Source organism: Orcinus orca, chromosome 3 (genome assembly GCF_937001465.1).
Source record: "Orcinus orca chromosome 3, mOrcOrc1.1, whole genome shotgun sequence".
NCBI classification, from domain to species: Eukaryota; Metazoa; Chordata; class Mammalia; order Artiodactyla; family Delphinidae; genus Orcinus; species Orcinus orca.
This window is the reverse complement of record NC_064561.1, coordinates 106,882,154-106,893,280: the sequence shown is the minus strand read 5'-3', so window position 1 is coordinate 106,893,280 and position 11,127 is coordinate 106,882,154. Positions and strand designations below refer to the sequence as shown.

General features: G+C 40.0%; 1 protein-coding gene and 1 long non-coding RNA gene across 2 annotated transcripts in view; one reads left to right on the top strand and one right to left on the bottom strand.

The window, feature by feature from the left end:
* The window catches only part of LIX1 (limb and CNS expressed 1), a 999,195-nt gene that overhangs the window by 78,344 nt on the left and 909,724 nt on the right, over window positions 1-11,127 (bottom strand). The gene's annotated exons all lie outside the window — the stretch shown is intronic.
* LOC117195654 (uncharacterized) overlaps window positions 45-11,127 on the top strand; it is a 98,371-nt gene continuing 87,288 nt past the window's right edge. The window contains exon 1 of the long non-coding RNA XR_007476321.1: window positions 45-745. This is a non-coding gene — a long non-coding RNA (uncharacterized LOC117195654). The remainder of the gene's footprint in view (window positions 746-11,127) is intronic.

Below are 11,127 nucleotides of genomic sequence, written 5' to 3'. Positions count from 1 at the left end.
CGCAGCTTATACTACAGGTCCTTGTTACTAAAAAGAGGTACCGTTCTCACTGACTTGGGGGCAATAAAACGTCTTCTGAGTCTTATGAAGCATATAGTACGGAACAAAGCAGAGTATTTTTTTGTAAAGTGATTTTGTTATGTGGCTTAGTCGGCGGACTCTAAGTGCTCTCTATCATACGCCATTTATTTTTCATATCTGTCAGGACCGGCTGCCTAAAGGATGCGACCCGCCTCTAAGAGCAGAGTGGTAGTTTAATGGGAGGAGCACGTTTAACAGCAACTCCTACTTTAGGCGAAGTGACTTCCACTAAGAGACAGAGAAAATGAACCTGAGCCGGACGCCGGACAATCCAGGAGGTTAGAAATAGAGTAACCACACTAGCAGGCCCCTGTCTAACTGCGCATGCTCAGGACAGGGGCGGACGTGGTTAAAGAGAACTCTGGCATCTGCTCACTACTTGATTTAAGTTGGTCCCCGAGACTCCGGAGTGCGCCTGCGCCTGCTGGGGGGGTGGAGCCTGAAGTGACGTGTGGGGGCGGGGCTGTAGCCGGCGTCTCTCCCGCGCTTTTACAGAAAAAGTGCGCATTTTGACGTTTCCGAGCTTACCTACGTGGGTTGTCAATTGAGGGCCCGATTTAAGGGCTTTAGGAGAACTGCCGACACCCGCCCTGGGACTCCAACCTACGGCAACAAAAATGTAGCCGGAGCGGGACCGTAAACAGCTTGCACCCCGACAAAGAGGGTGCGTACTCTACTATACTTTCTTACAAGTATAACAAAACTTGTATGATAATGTTTGCATTTATATCTCGTTTCATGAGCTATATTTTAAACCTTTAAAAGGCATGGGCTTACCTGGTGTTGCAGTGGTTGGGAGTCCGCCTGCCGACGTAGGGGACATGGGTTTGTGCCCCGGTCCGGGAGGATCCCACACGCCGCGGAGTGGCTAGGCCCGTGAGCCATGGCCGCTGAGCCTGCGCGTCCAGAGCCTGTGCTCCGCAACGGGAGAGGCCGCAACAGTGAGAGGCCCGCGTACCGCAAAAAAAAAAAAAAAAAAAAAAAAAAAAAGGCAGTTATTTTGGTTCGCTACTCACGTGAGGTGAGGGTGCTGCATTTGCTCGCGGAGGTTTGTGGGCCACTGCTGTTCAGCCTCTCCCTGGGTCTAGCCTCAAAACCTTTAGTATAAACTTTGGAAATCAGTCTTTACAAAGAGTTCCTATCCTTCCCCCGCCTCCGGTTTTTCACTGACGCGTGTGCTGATTTTCCTCTTCTCAAAGGCCCCACTGGGTATGTTGCTCTGTCCAGACACAGAACTAGTCCTTCAATAAAACATGCACTGGAATTCTAAGGCAGGCAGTTGAATCTGCCCTATCTTTTCAGCCAGGATAGTTAATATAATGAAATAGAGAATAAAGAAAGCAGAGCAACCCTCTATTCCCTCAACACAACCTTTGCCTTCTTTTTTTACTTGAATTCAGTAAATTTTTGATTAACCAATCTCAACTAATGGAAATCTTCATTGAAATGGAATTTTTCTTTCTGTAATTCACATAAGACATAAAAATGAAAAGTTTTGGGATTTCCCTGGTGGTGCAGTGGTTAAGAATCAGCCTGCCAATGCAGGGGACACGGGTTCAACCCCTGGTCCGGGAAGATCCCGCATGCTGTGGAGCAACTAAGCCCGTGTGCCACAACTACTGAGCCTGCGTTCTAGAGCCTGCGTGCCATAACTACTGAGCCCGTGAGCCACAACTACTGAGCCTGTGTGTCACAACTACTGAAGCCTGCGTGCCTAGAGCCCATACTCTGCAACAAGAGAAGCCACTGCAATGAGAAGACTGTGCACCACACCGAAGAGTAGCCCCCACTCACTGCAAGTAGAGAAAGCCTGTGTGCAGCAACGAGGATCCATTGCAGCCCAAAATAAATGAATAAAATAAATAAATTTATTTTAAAAAATAAAAAGTTTTTAAGGAAACCAAATGACTAACTTATGGAGCAAGAATGGGATGAGAAACACGAGTCATTTGGGGTCTATTTTTAATCTAACACTTTAGCAGACATTATTAATCTATTGTGACACAAACCTTAGCTTACTTCTTAACTCTGCTCCAGTTAACTCTGCTTAACTCAACCACCACTAATTGATTGGATTTGGCTAGAATTGCTGTCCTGGTTCCGGCATATTCCCTGGGGATAATCACACTGAGCCCATTTTATACTTTCAATATTAATATATATTTTTAAAACATCTTAATCAAACCTTTGAAGAGTAAAAGTGATTCAAGTACTGTTCAGTATTCTGCTCTACCATACCATGCTTAGTAATGACAAACAAAAAATGCACAATATTCTTCATTCACTCATTTACTGTTTCTCTGTATGTCAGAATTTTTTCTCGATCTTGGGGAAACTCAATCCCAACCCTTAAGCCTTGTGGTGGAAGAATATGAGTAAAAAGTTAGAGAATAGTATAAGAGGTATGCAAAGGATTTATCACATCATTATTTCTTCCTTCCATACTCTGTCTCCTACCCCTCTCCCCTCCACATATGGGGCTTGTCCTCACAAGCTGCAGAGATCTTGACTGTCCAGAAATTAAAGTTCAAACTTCTTAAAGTTCAGACTTCTTAGGCTGGCATTTAAAATCTTCAGTAATGTATCATTACTTCCAAGTGGCATATACACTTGCCTAATTGAACTACTTTGTTTTTACCTTGTACAACTCCCTTGATTTTCTGTCTCACTGCATTTTCTCTTCATCTCTAATGCTCACTTTCCCTTCCCCTTTTCTTTTTATTCTTTACAGTCACTGTATATGTAAATTCTACCTGCCATTCTTAAAATACCATGCATTCCATAAAGCTTTTGTTTAATATCCTTATATTAGTTTCCTAGGGCTGCTTAACAAATTACTGCAAACTTGGTTGCTTAAAACAATCAAAATTCATTCTTTTACAAAAGGTTCTGGACCATGCTGCAACCAGAGTGTCTGAGGGAGAATCTGTTTCTTGCCACTTCTGGTTTCTTCCAGCATTTGGTGACTGCTGGTGTTTTTTACCTTGTGGTTGCATCACTACAGTCTCTGCCACTGTAGTCACGTAGACTTCTCCAGTTCTGTGTGTGTCTCCCTCTGTCTGTGTCTTATAAAAATACATGTGATTACATTTAGGGCCCACCCAGATTCTTAACCATATCTGCAGTTTTTTTTTTCCATAGAGGGTAAATTCATAGGTTCCTTTATATTATGAAAGGGTTGGACTTGACTTGGTGTTTCTAAACTTCTGGTTAATGTAAGTCCCCATCTCAGCCCCATAATCTCCATTCTGCTCTGGTTGAGAATCACTCTCTTCTGTGTATGCCTAGGAACCAAGAATATTTGGTTAACATTTGTTTTATGAAAATAATATTTTTTTCATATTGATGACTTTGATAGCACCATTTCCCTTTGGAACTACTGGACAGGTGATCAGTCAGACCAGGTTTAGTCAGAGGACAGAACCTGTATTAGTTATTTAAAAAGAGAATTTAATATTAGGAATTATGAATTTGGCATAAAGCTAAATAGAAAACTGAAAAGGGGAAAGGAGAATAGTAAGACACCACAACTACCAGGAGGACAAGATAAGGGTTGGTTTGGCAGGTGTTGCACACACTGCAAACTACATTCACATGTTATTATGGAAGGGTTTTGCTGCTGGACTGAAGAAGTGTTGGGACAATGCTAACAAGAATGGCTTACTGAAGAAGCCTGGAGGAAGCAAATGAGATGCGGACTGAAGGAACAAGTTGATTCTTTCCCCTTCTAGGATTCCTTTTCAGCAGAATCCAACATGGAGGCAGCTGGCAAAACAGAAATGTGGTTTACAAGGTCCCAGCCCTGGCGTCAGAAAGTATAACGTAGAAGTCTGGGTTTGGACTTCTAAAAGACAGTAGCTTAATAACTGACACAATCTCTGAGATGTTTTTGAGATTTAAGATTCTGTTTGCCTCTTAGACTTCCACAGGTTAATACTCAATTAAGAATCTTTATGGTTTGCTTTTTTTTTTAATGTACTTTGATACAGAGAGTAAATGTTTCAGATTTTTGATCTTCTATTTCATTGCCTTACTTGAATTAATGAATGTCCTTGCTTTAGTCCTGTTCTTGTTTTGTTGTTGTTGTGTTTTTTTGTTTACAAGAGTTAAAAATAATCCCATTATCCTAATAGAAATTTTTATTAAATAAGGGCTTTTGGTTTACCTAAAATAGTGTAATTGTCTTGGTTCCAAATTAGAACACTTGGTATATTATTCCAGGTTACTCTTTCAAATGATGGAATTTTAAATGTTTCCACACATTAAATTTTACATAGTTTTATTACTTTTTCTTTGAATAACGAATCTGAGCTTTAAAAGTATTCTTCAGACTATGGGGTATTTAACTGGCCCTCTGTTAGAACAGCTTTTTTTAGTCTAAGCTACTGCCGAACTTCCAAACTTGGTTAAACATTCTTACCATTCCTCTTTTAACGTGGCTTAATATGCTAGTCTTTAACATGAAAACATTATTTGCTCACAAGGAGTTCTCATGAAAGCAGACTTTATATAAATTGTGATACTCAACTTTCAGTAGGAAATGGTCAAATAAATATAGAAGATTAAAAATGAGGTGTTCAAAAGTGGAATGGTTGTTTAATTAGCTGAAGAGTACCTAAAAATGTTGACGTAAACTGACATACATGAAAATGTATTTAGTCATTTGTATTTATCAGTTGAAACTTTATTATAAATAATAATCTATGAAAAAACTTTAAAAAATATTTTGTCTTTAAGCTATTATATATCTAAAACTTTTATTTTCTATTTAAAATTTGATTGTCCCAAAATACACATTCTCTAAGATCCCAGTTGTGAAAATGAGTTCTAGTTAAGCTAATGAAAAGCAGTAACTGTGCCAGACCCCCAAATACTGCAAATTCTCTCCCATAGGTAAATTTATAAACACCTCAACATGCTTTCTCAAAGTTCAGCCTAAACAGGGCAGTTCATATACTGGGTTCTTTCATCATAGTTTTGGGAAGACCACTGGTCTTGAGACATGTTCAAATGGTTCTACTTTTATTACCGCAGGTGTCCCTTTTCAAACACGTCTCCCAAGTATAAGATTGTTTAGTTATCTTGGAATTTGTAACTTTGTTAAACTGCCATCTATAGTCAGAGGACATCTGGAAACTTTGGAATTAGCTTTTTAAAAAGTAACTATGAAAAAAAAAAGTGACTATGGTAATCCTAGTCACAAATTCTCTGATACTCCAAACGCATTTATTAATCTACTAGGGATTTCTCGCCAAAGAAGTCAGAAGTTGGCTGTAACTGATCTGTGGTTGCCGCCTGAATATTAGTTCATGTTGAATTGATTTGTTTTTCTGAACACATCTTAACATATGTTAAGCCTATATGGAATAAAGCTCACACAGTGTAGTTTAGCCAAAAATAACCTGTTGGCTGGTAATTTTTAGAACTTTCACTATGTCTAAAAATATTAGAGGTGGTGTCTTCTAATACTTAATACATGGCCTCTTTATAGTCACTGAATGAATTGATTATTTAGTTTGTGAATGAACAGAACGCTTCTCTTGAGTTTTTCCTCATAGCTCCTGCTGTAGGCATTTTCCTACCTGTTTAAGTCAGGGTAGGTAGATTAAAAAATGAGGTGAAATGAAAACTATGCTATTTTTATTGTTTTAATTTTATTGGCTCTGATGAAATATTTCAGAATTTGAAGGAATTGAACTGAGGGTCCTAGCTCATGTAAGGATCTTTTCTGTTGTGGTTTTCACTATTTCTCTACATCACTGAAAGTAGATCTCAATGATCTCAACATTAGTTTCTTAAATGTCAAGATAGATTATAATTTATGCAGGTTTAAGATATTTTTTTTTTTTTCAGTACGCGGGCCTCTCACTGTTGCGGCCTCTCCCGTTGCGGAGCACAGGCTCCGGACGCACAGGCCCAGCGGCCATGGCTCACGGGCCCAGCCGCCCCGCGGCACGTGGGATCCTCCCGGACCGGGGCACGAACCCGCGTCCCCTGCATCGGCAGGTGGACTCTCAACCACTGCGCCACCAGGGAAGCCCTAAGATATTTTAAGACTAAAGTTTTAAAGAAAACTTTTTATTTTTTAAAATATTCTGAATGTAGCATTTCATGTTAAAATTTTCAGTAATTTGCTTTTCAATATTAATTTTTAATTTTGAAATTATTTAGAAGTGATTATTAGCAGAATCTGCTAATTATCGCTAGTGTCTTTTCCTTTTAGCAATAGAAGCTGCTGACTTCCAGCTGGGTACATGGCCCCTGAGCTAGAGATTATATTTCTGAGCCTAGTTAGGGTTAGGTGTGATTACATGTGTAATTTTTTTCCTATGGCATGTGAGTAGAAATTATAAACGTAATTTCTGAGTCTTGCCTTTAAAATATTGGGTATGTAGATCCGTCTATTGCATTCAATTCTCCTGAAGGCTGTACTTCGACCATCACAGTAGTGAGCCAGCTTCAACTATGTAGGTGAGGGCAATACTCTTAAGGGGATGTCTGAAAAACAAAATGGAAGGGCCCTGGTCCTAGGTGACCCCATGGAGCAAGCTGTCTTCTCATGAGGTAAAAGTTTATTCTTCCATAAGGTAGAAGTTTATTGCTCTCTTAACATGAGAGAGCAATAAACCTTGACCTTATTTGAGCTGCTGTATTTTGGGGTCTTTTGTTATAGAAGATTAATCTATACTGTAACTAATACAGATAGGATTTTATGTGAAAAATTTTCCGATGACTTGGAGTTTCAAAGGAGGCTCTAGGGGCCGAGGCTCTGGGGGCCAAGGCTCATAAATGCTAAGTATCTACATTCTAAATTTAAGCACTAGTCCATCTATGCATAGTTGGAAAACGGGGTTTTCAAAACTCATTTCTGCTGTCATTAACATATCACCTTCCTAGATATAAAAAGGCTGAAAGATGGAGGCCTGTATTGAGTATTTCTTGTGACAGAGATGTCAGTGTTTAATGATGTTTCCTCTCCCACCTTTCCCAGAGAGAGGAGAGTGGTGCTGGCCTCTACCTCAAGTAAAGTGATGGGGCCTTGAAGAGACCCATTTAGAGAACTTCACATTTGGCACTGAAAATTTAGAAGATATAGGGCCTGGCAACTGTCTCACTCCTAAGAGTCTTAAGTCAAAAGGTTGGCTGGAGAGGTCTTCGTAAAAACAAAATGAGAGGGTTATATTGAGGTCATCCTGTGCTTCCAGAGTTTGGTTGGGTGGCACTCAAAGGGGTTAAAGAATGTTGCCCATTTACAGCAAGTGACTGAGTGTAAAGCCTTTATGGACACCTGTATCATGCCAGGTGGGTCTCTTTGTCGTCACCACTTGCTGAACATGAGCTTCAGGATAACGTCATATTCTATAATGTCATATTCATGGGCTTTGCATTAGGTTTTATTGAAGACAGTGAAACTTATGAATCAGTCAGAGTTTAGTCAGGAAACAGGAACCATATCAATTATTTTAAAGGAAAAATTTTTTTAATTAATTATTTAGTCGTTTTTGGCTGTGCTGGGTCTTTGTTTCTGTGTGAGGGCTTTCTCTAGTTGCGGCGAGCAGGGGCCACTCTTCATCGCGGTGCGTGGGCCTCTCACTGTCGCGGCCTCTCTTGTTGTGGAGCACAAACTCCAGATGCGCAGGCTCAGTAGTTGTGGCTCACGGGCCTAGTTGCTCCGCGGCATGTGGGATCTTCCCAGACCAGGGCTCGAGCCCGTGTCCCCTGCATTGGCAGGCAGACTCTCAACCACTGCGCCATCAGGGAAGCCCTAAAGGACAATTTTATGTAAAGAATCATTAACCAAGTATTAGAGAACAGATAACTCCTTTAAGTCGGGGGGTACAAAAGGGAAGAGGTTGGTATTTTAAAGTCTTAGAGGTTTAGAGGAGGGGTCTTGAGCTGGGACTCAGACCTCTGAGGTGGGGTCATTGCTGGTACTTTAGGAATATGGATGCTGGACTGAGAACTCTGGTGAGGGCCACTGGCCATCTGGTACTGGCATATCTGAGGGACACAATGAAGGTGGTTTTGGGAATGAAGCTGCAACCCACTGCTGCTTTAGGATCAACTGTTTCTGCTGAGGGTAAAGTATCATTGCTGGGAAAAGCTGACAGAAATAGGAAGCATACAGGGAGAGGCCAGTTCTTTTCTCCTCTTCCTTTCCTCTAGCTTTCTTCAAATGACGCTATAGACAGAACGCAATAGGGAGCCAGGTGTTCCTTTTGGATAGGATCTTGGTTTGAATGATTCCAGACCAACATACCTACCATGAATTCCATATTTATTTTTATTTTTATTTTTTGTGGTACGCGGGCCTCTCACTGTTGTGGCCTCTCCCGTTGCGGAGCACAGGCTCCGGACGCGCAGGCTCAGCGGCCATGGCTCACGGGCCCAGCCGCTCTGCGGCATGTGGGATCTTTCCGGACCGGGGCACAAACCCGTGTCCCCTGCATCGGCAGGCGGACTCTCAACCACTGCGCCACCAGGGAAGCCCCATATTTTTTTTTATTTTTATTTTCTGTGGTACGCGGGCCTCTCACTGTTGTGGCCTCTCCTATTGCAGAGCACAGGCTCCGGACGTGCAGGCTTAGCAGCCATGGCTCATGGGCCTAGCCGCTCCGCGGCATGTGGGATCTTCCCGGACTGGGGCATGAATCCGTGTCCCCTGCATCAGCAGGCAGACTCTCAACCACTGCGCCACCAGGGAAGCCCCATATTTTGTTTAGGATTCACACATTTTGGTCAGCCATTGGAGGGGTGTGCAGTTACTTCCCAGATGCGGCCCTGTCTGTTCTGCTGTCATAATCTACTTTAGTTTTCTCAGGAACAAGTCATTCAATAGATGACTTTGTCCCCCAGCTGCAGGGAATACATGAGAAGTTTTCCAGGTTTTTTTGGTCAAGTCCCTCTCTTTAGGCTTGGGGTAAAGTGAGCATATCACCCACACCCTCTCTGGAGTGGGTCAGAATTACAGCTTTCTTAATGGAAATCCTCTTTGCAAATATTTTCATAATCCTTATCAACAAAATTCTTTATAGCCTTGATAAAGGTGACTTGTCTATCCATTTCTCAACTACCTATTTTGAAATATTGTGGTATGAATGGCCCTGGTAATAGTGAAGAAGCAGATGTTGAAGATGCATGTGAAGAGTTTGAATAAGATTGTTTCATCAAACTCTAAGTGGAACAAAGCAATATTTCTAGATTACTATGTAATCTTATGTAATTTAAGTATATATCTAAATTAATTAATTTAATATTATTAATAGGTGTATGGGGATTCCATTTACATAAAAGTTTATATATTCATTTTGGAAAAAAAACCTTTTTAATTGGACTTGCCCTTGAAAAAATAGGAAATCACTTTATATTAAGGGTAGCCTTATATCTAGACATATACAATGGCACATAAATGTGTCATAAACCACAATTTAATTAACAAGGAGCCATAAATCAATATTTTCCTATCCTCTTGATATTTAACTATACCAAGTAATACAACAGTGGGGTCTGTACCACCATTTTTTATACCTCTGATGAAGAACATGTAACACAAATATATGGTTAACATTTCAACAGTTCTTGCCCGTTGAATTGCTTTCTAATGGTGGATTATGTATTTCTAGCGTTTATATAGCTGGCACGTATTTTAATTTTGATGAGGTATTTTTTATTTTTGGATATTGTATTGCTGATGGTAGTTTATTAGCCTTTAAAATGTCCTTTACATAGCAACATTTCTAATTTACCTTGTACTTGAGACATTAGCTTACTCATCTGAATCTTTCATCATTTTTGACTTTGATTTAATCTTTAAGAATTTTAACATTAATAATAATTTAGAAATATGCTAAAGTGTTTATTATTACAGTTATCTTACTGACTTAAATACTATAAATATGTGTGTGTATCTATATTTCTGGAACTTTCAGTTGAGTACTTTCTTTTTTTTAAAATTTAATTTTATTTATTTTTTTATGCAGCAGGTTCTTACTAGTCATCAGTTTTATACACATCAGTGTATACATGTCAATCCCAATCGCCCAATTCATCACACACCCCCCATCCCCCAGCGGCTTTCCCCCCTTGGTGTCCATACGTTTGTTCTCTACATCTGTGTCTCACTTTCTGCCCTGCAAACCAGTTCATCTGTACCATTTTTCTAGGTTCCACATTTATGCGTTAATATACGATATTTGTTTTTCTCTTTCTGCCTTACTTCACTCTGTATGACAGTCTCTAGATCCATCCATGTCTCAACAAATTACCTGATTGTGTTCCTTTTTATGGCTGACTAATATTCCATGGTATATATGTACCACATCTTCTTAATCCATTCGTCTGTTGATGGGCATTTAGGTTGCTTCCATGACCTGACTATTGTAAATAGTGCTGCAGTGAACATTGGGGTACATGTGTCTTTTTGAAGTATGTTTTTCTCTGGGTATATGCCCAGTAGTGGGATATCTGGGTCATATGGTAGTTCTATTTTTAGTTTTTTAAGGAACCTCCATACTGTTCTACATAGTGGCTGTATCAATTTACATTGCCACCAACAGTGCAAGAGGGTTCCCTTTTCTCTACACCATCTCCAGCATTTGTTGTTTGTAGATTTTCTGATGATGCCCATTCTAACTGGTATGAAGTGATACCTCATTGTAGTTTTGATTTGCATTTCTCTAATAATTAGTGATGTTGAGCAGCTTTTCATGTGCTTCTTGGCCATCTGTATGTCTTCTTTGGAGAAATGTCTATTTAGGTCTTCTGCCCATTTTTAGATTGGGTTGTTTGTTTTTTTAATATTGAGCTACATGAGCTGTTTATATATTTTGGAGATTAATCCTTTGTCCATTGATTCATCTTACCCTACTCCTGGGTATATATCCAGAGAAAACCATAATTCGAAAAGATACATGTACCCCAATGTTCATTGCAGCACTATTTACAATAGCAAAGGCATGGAAGCAACCTAAATGTCTATCGACAGATGAATGAATAAAGAAGATGTGGTACATATATACAATGGAATATTACTCAGCCATAAAAAAG